Source organism: Podarcis erhardii, assembly GCF_964252035.2.
Source record: "Podarcis erhardii genome assembly, chromosome: 16".
Taxonomy (NCBI): domain Eukaryota; kingdom Metazoa; phylum Chordata; class Lepidosauria; order Squamata; family Lacertidae; genus Podarcis; species Podarcis erhardii.
Window position 1 is genome coordinate 3,085,159 of NC_138514.1, and position 9,629 is coordinate 3,094,787.

The 9,629-nt window shown below is 43.2% G+C and overlaps 1 pseudogene across 1 annotated transcript; it reads left to right on the plus strand.

Moving 5' to 3' along the window:
* The first annotated feature begins 7,221 nt into the window (after window positions 1-7,221).
* LOC309331480 (D(1) dopamine receptor pseudogene) lies at window positions 7,222-8,995 on the plus strand (annotated as a pseudogene). Its single transcript has one exon. The product of its transcript is annotated as a D(1) dopamine receptor pseudogene (transcript).
* Window positions 8,996-9,629: the final 634 nt, after the last annotated feature.

A 9,629-nucleotide genomic window follows, 5' to 3' on the forward strand; every position in this document is an offset into this window, starting at 1 on the left:
TGTATGCAAACATTCTAATTTTCTTTGTAGCTAACTGGAACCATAGAATAGTGGAGTTTAGAGGGACCACAGATCTTTTGCCCAATGTGGAGTTCGAACCCACAACCTTGAGATTAAGAGTCTCATGCTTTAGCATCTGAGCTAATTGGCATGTGTGTTGTGTGAATTTGAACTTTTTGGGAGAATATACTTCAACTAAGAAACAAATGGGAAGGATAAGAACAATACATGGGAAGCACTGATGGGTGAGGGGTCAGTAAGGAATGTATGAGGAAGGAAATGTGACTTAGTGATTGAGTGGGCAGTATCAGTAGTCCAAGAGTTCACAGCTTTGCTGCCCTTTGCAGGCACTGCTTTGCCTTGTTTTTTACAACCTTGAGAGCTCCCATCAGCCCCATCCAGGTGACACTAGGGAGGGATGGTGGGAGTTGTAGTTCAACAAAAGTTTGAGGGCCTCAAGTTCCCCATCCCTCCCTCCTCCAGAGAGTTCATGGCAAGCTGTCCCTCTCTCTCAGCCCGGCCCCAGACTCTGTAATATGGGCATAAGGCTAGTGTACTTTACATAAGAATCTTGTAAGGATGACAACCAGAGAACGCATGCAAAGTGCACTGAACCTTTTAGCCTCTCTTACTGACTTTGGGTTATTGCAAGGATATGATGATAATAATAAACATTTGCATACTATCTAACATCACCATCATGTTATCCTTGCAATAATCCAAATAAACCAAGAGGCTTAAAAGATAAGTGACCAGCGCAAGGACACCCACTACTGAGCAAAGAGTTGAAGCCAGTTCCCCCTGCTCCAGTACTCCTTGCACTCCTTGCACATTGTCTTTGTCTTTATTTCTGGCCTGAGATTGACTATCCATGAGCTCTCTTGTCCAAAGCTGGTTAAATTGGAAACCATGTGCTCTTTTGCCATTTTCTTTTTTAAAAAGATCTTGTCTGCTGTTGGCAAAAACGTCTCCGGAAATGGATCTATAATTGTGCTTTAGTCAAACTCCAATTTAACCAGCAGTTGTTACCTTTTCTTGTTGGATGTGAAAATGGTGTTTTGATCCCCGCCCCCCCCCCCCGGATTTCAAAGGAAATCTGTGGCTGGATGCACATTCCTCCCCACTATGACAGAGGCATTATTGCCTGTGCTCTAGACCAGTGTTTCCCAACCTTGGGCCTCCAGCTGTTTTTGCACTACAACTCCCATCATCCCTGACTAGCAAGACCAGTGGTCAGGAATGATGGGAACTGTAGTCCAAAAGCAGCTGGAGACCCAGGGTTGGGAAACACTGCTCTAGACACTCAATTCACTGTAATCTCTCCTACACATGTTTCTGTCGGTGTTTCATTGTGCTTAAGACCTGCTTGATCAGAGAGGGTTGTGGGCACAGCGTCTGCACACCAGAGGGAAGGACGCCTGTATGGCAGCTTTCACAGCTTTCCTAAACTACAGCCTTTGATGTGCCATCCCTGTATATTAAAGGCAACACATCAGATGTAGAAGCTTTCTTTTTTAAAAAGAAAAAAAGAAAAACTTTTCAAATGGTTTGGTCTTCTTGTTTCAAGCCTTTGGCATAACATCATTGCAAGATGCCCAAGTCGGTATACCTGTTACAGAGAGATTGTGCACACAGCTGGGTTCAGTTCTTCAACATTCTTTGTTTTGTCTGCAAAGTAACCTGCATTCCAGAACCAAATCACCTTGTTCTCACTTTAAAGAATCTAGCCACTCTTTCAGGTCACTGGGAAGGAAGATGTACAGTTTTGCAGCTGAAAAGAGGTCTGGCTGAGAGCCTGTTTTCATGCATGGGGGGGGGGCTGTGTGGGTTGTCATTGGAGGACTGCTCTTTCCTTTGGAAGAGGGCACACCTTACAAGCTCAGATTAAGGTCGGCAAAAGCCAGGGTAATTAGAGCAAGGATAGCACTGCAATGTTTTTCTTAGGGCTGGTTTCCAAGAGAAAGCTTCCACCATGTCACTATTTTTCTAAAGGAACTTGCCAAAGTACGGGAACTGCCAAGCCTTGGAAGTTATTTTTCCTTACAGCAACAATGAGCAAGTTGCTTCCTATAGGGTAGGTGCAATATGGCTTAGCTGTTGTGCTATGTGTTAACATGGCACACTTAACATGGTCCCCCCATGTTAGGGGACACGAGTTATTTTTCTCTGTGTTGCTTTTGTTTTGTTTTAAGGGCCAAAGGGCACAAAGTTTTTAAAAGGAACTAGTTCTAGTTCAGCATGTCCAAAAAGGAACTAATTCCAGTTTGCTTTTGGCCCTTTGCAAAACAAACTACTATAATTCAGTTCAGTTCAAGTTTACCCAAAGGATCCTCTGCAAATTTTGTTCTGCATTTTGTTCTACAAACTGTTGTGCTGAAGTAGAAAACATACTTAAGATGACTAAGAAAACATTGAAACACATGCATGGTGGAATGTGAATTGTTTATTTTCCCTGACAATTACGATTTTTAAGCCTAACGGCCCCAAGAGTCTGATAAGTTTTTTAAAAAGGGGTGATCTAGAAAACATCTGAAGTTCTACCCCAAAATAAACTTAATTCACATCCAGTTCACTTAGCAATAATGGGAACTACTTTCACGTGTAGTTCATATGTTTTTGAACTAATTCAGTGAACATTGTTAAACAAAACTAGTTCATTCCAAGCTCTGATATTATTAATAGTCTGGGATGGGGGTGGGAATAGGCTCTGTATTCAGCTGGTAGAAACAAGCTGAGTATCATAGAATCATAGAATCATAGAGTTGGAAGAGACCACAAGGGCCATCGAGTCCAACCCCCTGCCAAGCAGGAAACACCATCAGAGCACTCCGGACATATGGTCGTCAAGCCTCTGCTTAAAGACCTCCAAAGAAGGAGACTCCACCACACTCCTTGGCAGCAAATTCCACTGTCGAACAGCTCTTACTGTCAGGAAGTTCTTCCTAATGTTTAGGTGGAACATGGGGGACATTATACATGTAGCTGAATAAATTATTCAAGAGCCATTGTTTGAGGCTAAAACTTATTAAATAAACGCTCATGTTCTCACCGATAACAGTTCCCTGCACTTAAAGATACGTTTCTTGATTTTTTAACATTTGTATACTGTAGTTTCCAGGGCATATTGTGACATAAAGCACAATAAAATAAAATTAGGAAAATTATATGCTGAAATTGCCAGTAGCAATCAGTAGTAAAAAAGAGGTTTAAACAATTTATACTTTAAAAAGCCTGGGAGATTAAAGCAGGTTTTGCATGGCATTGAATTTTTATTATCTTTTATTAATACTTTGTATCTAAGGTGATCTTTGTAATTCACACTTTCACAAAATAATGCCTGGACTAAAATGCTTCAAAATAAGCACTTCTTTGAAATTTTCAAGTAATGTGTAGGAAGTGCAGATAGTAGGTTGAAGAATACCTAAAAATGCATATATTGGTGAAGATAACATAAGACAAATGTATTGGATGTCGGGAAAGAGGCTTAAAAAAATGGGTGTATGGTGCAACATTGTATGCAAAAATGCATATACAATATCAAAAGAAATTTGCACTAAGATGCTGGTGAATTTTCATAAGGACTTTAAAAAAAATCACAAAGTGGCATGGAAATGTGGAAAACTGAGCTTAAGACTAGAAAAAGGAGAAACGGACACTGACAGATTTGCTTCTCACTCAAAAGGAAGAAACGCAAAGTGTTGGCACCTCGGAAGGGCTGAAAATGGAAGGCTGACATGAGAGGAGAGGCTTCTGCAGCTGCCTTGGCTCCAGGCCTGGATGGCTACCGGTTTGGGTAGTGACTTTGCACCTTTTCCTACCTTTTTTCTTCTACTGTGTAATAACATCCAAGCTCTGTGGGTCACATCGAGCCCTGCAGGAACCCAAGTGAAAGTAGGACAGAATAAGGGCCATTAAGTTGAAGACTAACCTGAACTTAAATGAGGTCAGTGCTGCTGATTCCCAGTCTTGTTTTAAAGTACTGCTGGCAGACTAGTGGAAGAGAATCACTTCGGACTAGTAAATTGTGCTCTGGAACTTCAGCAGATATTGCAGAAACACCTGATTAACCTTGAATTCCGACCAATCTAGTTGGCCCTCAAGGGTGGGGAAGGGAGATATGTCCTGAACTGTATTGAACCCACCATGCTCACCACTTCCTGCAGGATTCAGGAACTGGCTGGTGCACCAAAACAGAGCAGGATAGAACTTCCTGTGTCTCAGCTGATGTGCAGAGGGTTCAATCCTGCTTTCTGCAGGATCAGTCATGCCAGCCAGTTGCTTCCTGGTGCACCCAGACCAATCAGGATTGAAATCGCTGCACATCATCTGATGCATGGGGAGCTATTCTACTTTATACAAACGCATCCGTACCTGCCCTGGTGCCACATATCACATCTGGTGTGAGGCATGTGGGCATGGTTGTGGGAAAGCAGCCCTGTGGGACAACTGGGAAATTCTGGTGGGCAAGGTCTGGCTCACAAGCCAGAAGATCCCCATCCCTGCATTGGAGTCCAGCTAAATTATTGTAGTCTGGCCTTTTTGCTGGGTGTCATATCTCCTTGTAGGGAATAAACTGTAGGAAGAGACTGTGGGATTTGTTGCTTTAAAAGTTGCTTATGTTCACTTTCCTCCAAAAAAATAAAAATAAAAAAAATATCAGATTACTCAGTACTGAGGGAGATTATATGGAGGCCAAATGGCCGAAATATTGGGAGATTTTGGAACAAGAAGGAGATAAACTGAAATTGCAGAGTTTTGAGAAACTAAAAGATAATGTGCGTGATTGGCTTCATTATTATCAAATAAGGGAGGCTTACAATTTGGACAAGAAAACTGGCTTCCAGGTGGAAAAATCAAAATTGGAAACAGAATTGCTAGATCCCAAAACTAAGATATTATCAAGAATGTATAACTTGCTGTTGAAATGGAATACTCAGGATGAAACGGTGAAATCTGCTATGATAAAATGGGCTCAAGACGTTGGACATAACATTATGTTTGCTGACTGGGAACAGTTGTGGACCACAGGTATGAAATTTACGGCATGTAATGCCTTACGAGAGAATATAATGAAAATGATTTACAGGTGGTACATGACCCCAGTCAAGCTTGCAAAAATCTATCATTTGCCCGATAATAAATGCTGGAAATGTAAAGAGACTGAAGGTACATTCTTCCATCTTTGGTGGACGTGCCCAAGGATTAAGGCTTTCTGGGAAATGATCTATAATGAAATGAAAAAGGTATTTAAATATACCTTCCTGAAGAAACCAGAGGCCTTTCTCCTGGGCATGGTCGGCCAATTGGTGGTAAAGAAGGATAGAATTTTCTTTATGTATGCTACAACAGCAGCAAGAATACTTATTGCAAAGTATTGGAAGACACAAGAACTACCCACTCTGGAAGAATGGCAGATGAAGGTGATGGACTATATGGAATTGGCGGAAATGACTGGCAGAATCCGAGACCAGGGAGAAGAGTTGGTGGAAGAAGATTGGAAGAAATTTAAAGACTACTTGCAGAAATATTGTAAAATTAATGAATGCTAGAATGATGTCGGAATGAAATTAAGTGGCTTTTAGCAGTAATGCTATTAAGGAGTATGTGAAAACGGATTGTAAACAGGGGAGAAAGTAAAGTTATAATATATTAAGATGAAGGATTAAGATAAAAACAAAGAGGGAAAGGATTTGCTGAATTAACCAACTGAATTGGATTACAAAAAAGGGAGGTGTGAGGAGGTCAGCGAAATAAGGGAATGAAGGATAAACATGGATAAACATGGAAAGATGGATTTACTTTTAACTGTTTTTGTTTTTCTCTGTGTTTTTGTATTTATTTATTTTTTATTTTTTTGGTTTATTCTTTTTATGTCTGTAACCTTGTATTTTGAAACTTCAATACATTTTTTTTAAAAAAAAAGGACTGAGGGAGATTATAAATTTAAACTGAGTATACAAAACACACACAACCCCCCGCCCAAAAACCCACATACCTGAAGCTTTTCTGCTAGGGATTATAGGTATAGAAATAATAATAGTAAAAAAAAATGGTCAAGTTGTTTATGTATGTAACTACAGCAGCTAAGTTCCTTTAAGCTCAAAAATGGAAAGATGAAGAAGTTCCCACTAAAGAAGAATGGATAAGTAAAGTGATAGACTATGTTAAATCAGTGAAGCTAACAGCTAATGGTTTTTTTAAAAAATAAAAAGAATGGAAGCTTTTCTCAGATTATTTAAAGAAATGCTACTACATGAAGAACCTGCAAGCAGGTTTTGAACTATGAGCAACAGAACACTTAAAGATTATTGTGTTATGACTATGCTAAAAAAAGAGGTAAGACAGGCTGCAGCAAAGGGGGAGATAAGAAAAACATCACAGAAAATGGGATAATATAAATATAATATAAAGTCGATAATATAAATGGAATTTTAAAAAAATACTGAGGAAAGCAAATACCTACCACAGCAGCAGCAGCAGCAACAACAATCAATCCATTTCCCAATACTGTACGTGTAAGGAATCCAATGTTCCATTTGGAAGAATATTCTTATTGGAAGTAACTGACTGGAGTTTATAGGAAATTCGGGGACCACAAACCAGAGCAGAGATTATGGGGCAAACGGGAAGGGGAGTCCGTAAGCAAATTATTGTAATTCCTGTACTGACGGTAGCTAAGGGGACTTGTATTCTGTAAGGAATGGGGCCCCGGCTGCCTCTGTTCCCCCCCTTAATTCACGCACTGAACACAAACCTCTTCTGACTGCCCTGTTCTGCTTCCTCTCCCTGCCGCCTCCCTGCCACCGTCTCTTTTACTGAATTTGAATTTCCACCCTTGACTGCCACTAAATGAAAGACTGCATTTTGCTCATTCTCTTGCTCCTCGCACTACTCTTCCTGAGAGCCTGTCTGTCTGCTAAAATGCACCTTGCCTAAGGTCCCAGAGCAAAGAGTGCACAGAGATAAGGAAGGATTCTCACCAAAGCCTAGCAGGAACAGGAGCAACAGCAGCCACAGTGAGCTCAAAGGCAGAAAGAGCATCCAGCATCCAGCATCCAGCACCAGCATCAGCAGCAACAGCGGAGAAATCCCAGGTCTTGTATTCATCCCATATAAAGCCTCATCCAAATCCTAGCCAGCACAAAAGGGTCTTGTGCTTGGGGGGTAGCACAGAGAAGCTGATGAGCTCCTAAAAAATAGAGGGGAGGGGAGGTAGGCTTGTTATATTAGAGTCAACTTGGCAAAAAGTGTAGTAGGTGAGAACTGGCTGGCTTTGAGTGGCAGTCTGAAAAGCAAAGGGGGTGGGGAAAATGCCAGGCTGCCGGTAGGAATCTTGGAAAGGAGTGAAAGGTTGAGCATTGCTCCTTTGAGCTGAAGATCTGGCGGAGATCCTGGGGGTTGGGGAGCCAACAGCGTTTGCTTCTGAGTTTCAAGCAAAGAAGGAGAGGAGCAGGGATATGATGGGCTGGTGGTGATGTAGCAGAAGGTGAACACTCTGGACGCTTGAGGACTGCAGGTAGGCATGGATGAGCTTTACCTGCGAAGAGGAGGACGTGTTGGTGCATCAGCCATGACTAATGATACCCTCAATAAAGAAGGCCGAGCAGAGGAAGAGCACTCAGAGATGTCCCTACAAGTGGTGTTGGCCACTTTGCTCCTCCTCCTCATCCTCTCCACCCTACTGGGAAACACCCTTGTATGCATGGCAGTGGTCAAGTTCAGGCACCTGCGCTCAAAAGTCACCAATTTGTTTGTCATCTCCCTGGCTGTTTCGGACCTCTTGGTAGCCATGCTGGTGATGCCGTGGAAGGCGGTCACTGAAGTTTCTGGCTTCTGGCCCTTTGGCAGCTTCTGTGATGTCTGGGTGGCTTTTGACATCATGTGCTCCACGGCTTCGATCCTCAACCTGTGCATAATCAGTCTGGACCGCTACTGGGCCATCTCCAGCCCCTTCCGCTATGAGCGGAAGATGACCCAACGAGTGGCTTTTGTCATGATTGGGGTGGCTTGGATGCTCTCCGTCTTGATCTCATTCATACCCGTCCAGCTGAGATGGCACCAAGCCAAGGAGCTCCCTCCTGCCCACCAGAGAGACTCCAACATCACCCGGAGCTCAGAGGAAAACTGTGACTCCAGCCTCAACAGGACCTATGCTATTTCCTCCTCCCTCATCAGCTTCTACATCCCTGTTGTTATCATGATCGTGACATACACCAGGATCTTCTGCATTGCTCAGCGACAGATAAGGAGGATCTCCTCTCTAGAGAGGGCCGTGGAACACGCCCAGAGCTGCCAAAGCAACGAGTGTCCCCATGAAGTGTCCTTGAAGAATTCCTTCAGAAAAGAAACTAAGGTCCTCAAGACCCTCTCCATTATAATGGGGGTCTTTGTCTTCTGCTGGCTTCCTTTCTTTGTGCTCAACTGCATCATCCCCTTCTGTGACCACAACCTGCATCAGCTGGCAGAACTGCCGTGTGTCAGCGACACGGTTTTCAACATCTTTGTTTGGTTTGGCTGGGCAAACTCTTCTCTCAACCCCATCATCTATGCCTTCAACGCGGACTTCCGAAAGGCCTTTACAACCATCCTGGGCTGTGGCCGCTTCTGCCCCAACAATGCTGTGGAGACGGTGAACTTCAGCAATGAGCTGGTTTCATACCATCACGACACCACCTGCCAGAAAGACCTGGTGGTCTTGAGTGACCCACAGCTTCTACCTCATACCATGTCCCTCCAAGGGGAGGATAATGATTTGACTTTTGACAAAGTCTCTGAGATCTCACGTGATACCTCCCATGATAACAAGGGAGCTGCTTTGTTAGCTATAGTGCATGTGGAGTATGAGACTAATACGTCACTTGAGAAGATTGCCTATAACACGCTGGATTAAAAAAGGCAGACAGGAGGCTGCGTGAAGGGGGATGGGACACAACGAGAGAGCCTCTTCACATTTAGTCAAAATTCTGTGTCGTGTGATGGGGAGGGGTTGATGGAGAGGGGGGGTTGGGGGGGTGACAAATAACTGACTCTTTGACTGGAAAGGAATGTGTTTGCAGATGATGCTCTCAGAGCCTGGAGATATATCCAAGAGGGAGACTAAGGTACAGCAGGGATGCAGAACATTTGTGAGCCTGAGGGCCGCCTTCCCATCTGGGCAAGGTTCCAAGGGCCACATACCAGTGGTGGGCAGGGCCAGAGGCAGAAGTGGGTGGAGCACTGGATGTGCATTGTACCTTCATATAGTAGGCTAATTTCTGCACATGCTTGCACACCCCTTTATCCTCCATCCAGGCAAGCAAGAGACGTTATCAAGAGGTCAAGGACACAGTCCAGCCAGACAAAAGCACCCAAGGTGGGTGCGTAGTGAAAACAGTTTAATGCGTTCTACAGTGGAAGTGCAGGCAGTGGCTCACAACTAAAGCATCTTTGATGGAAACAATATGCACGGAAAGCTTGTCTGCAGTACTGAACGGCTTCTATACTTAGAAGATTGTTCTGAAGTTTTAACATTGTCTTTTTGGCACCGTGTTGATCATTCTCAAAGCACGCTGTAGTTAAAAATGGCAAAATAGTGACAATGGGACAAAGATGATCAAGCTAAGAACAGTAAACAAAAGGCCTTTCTGATG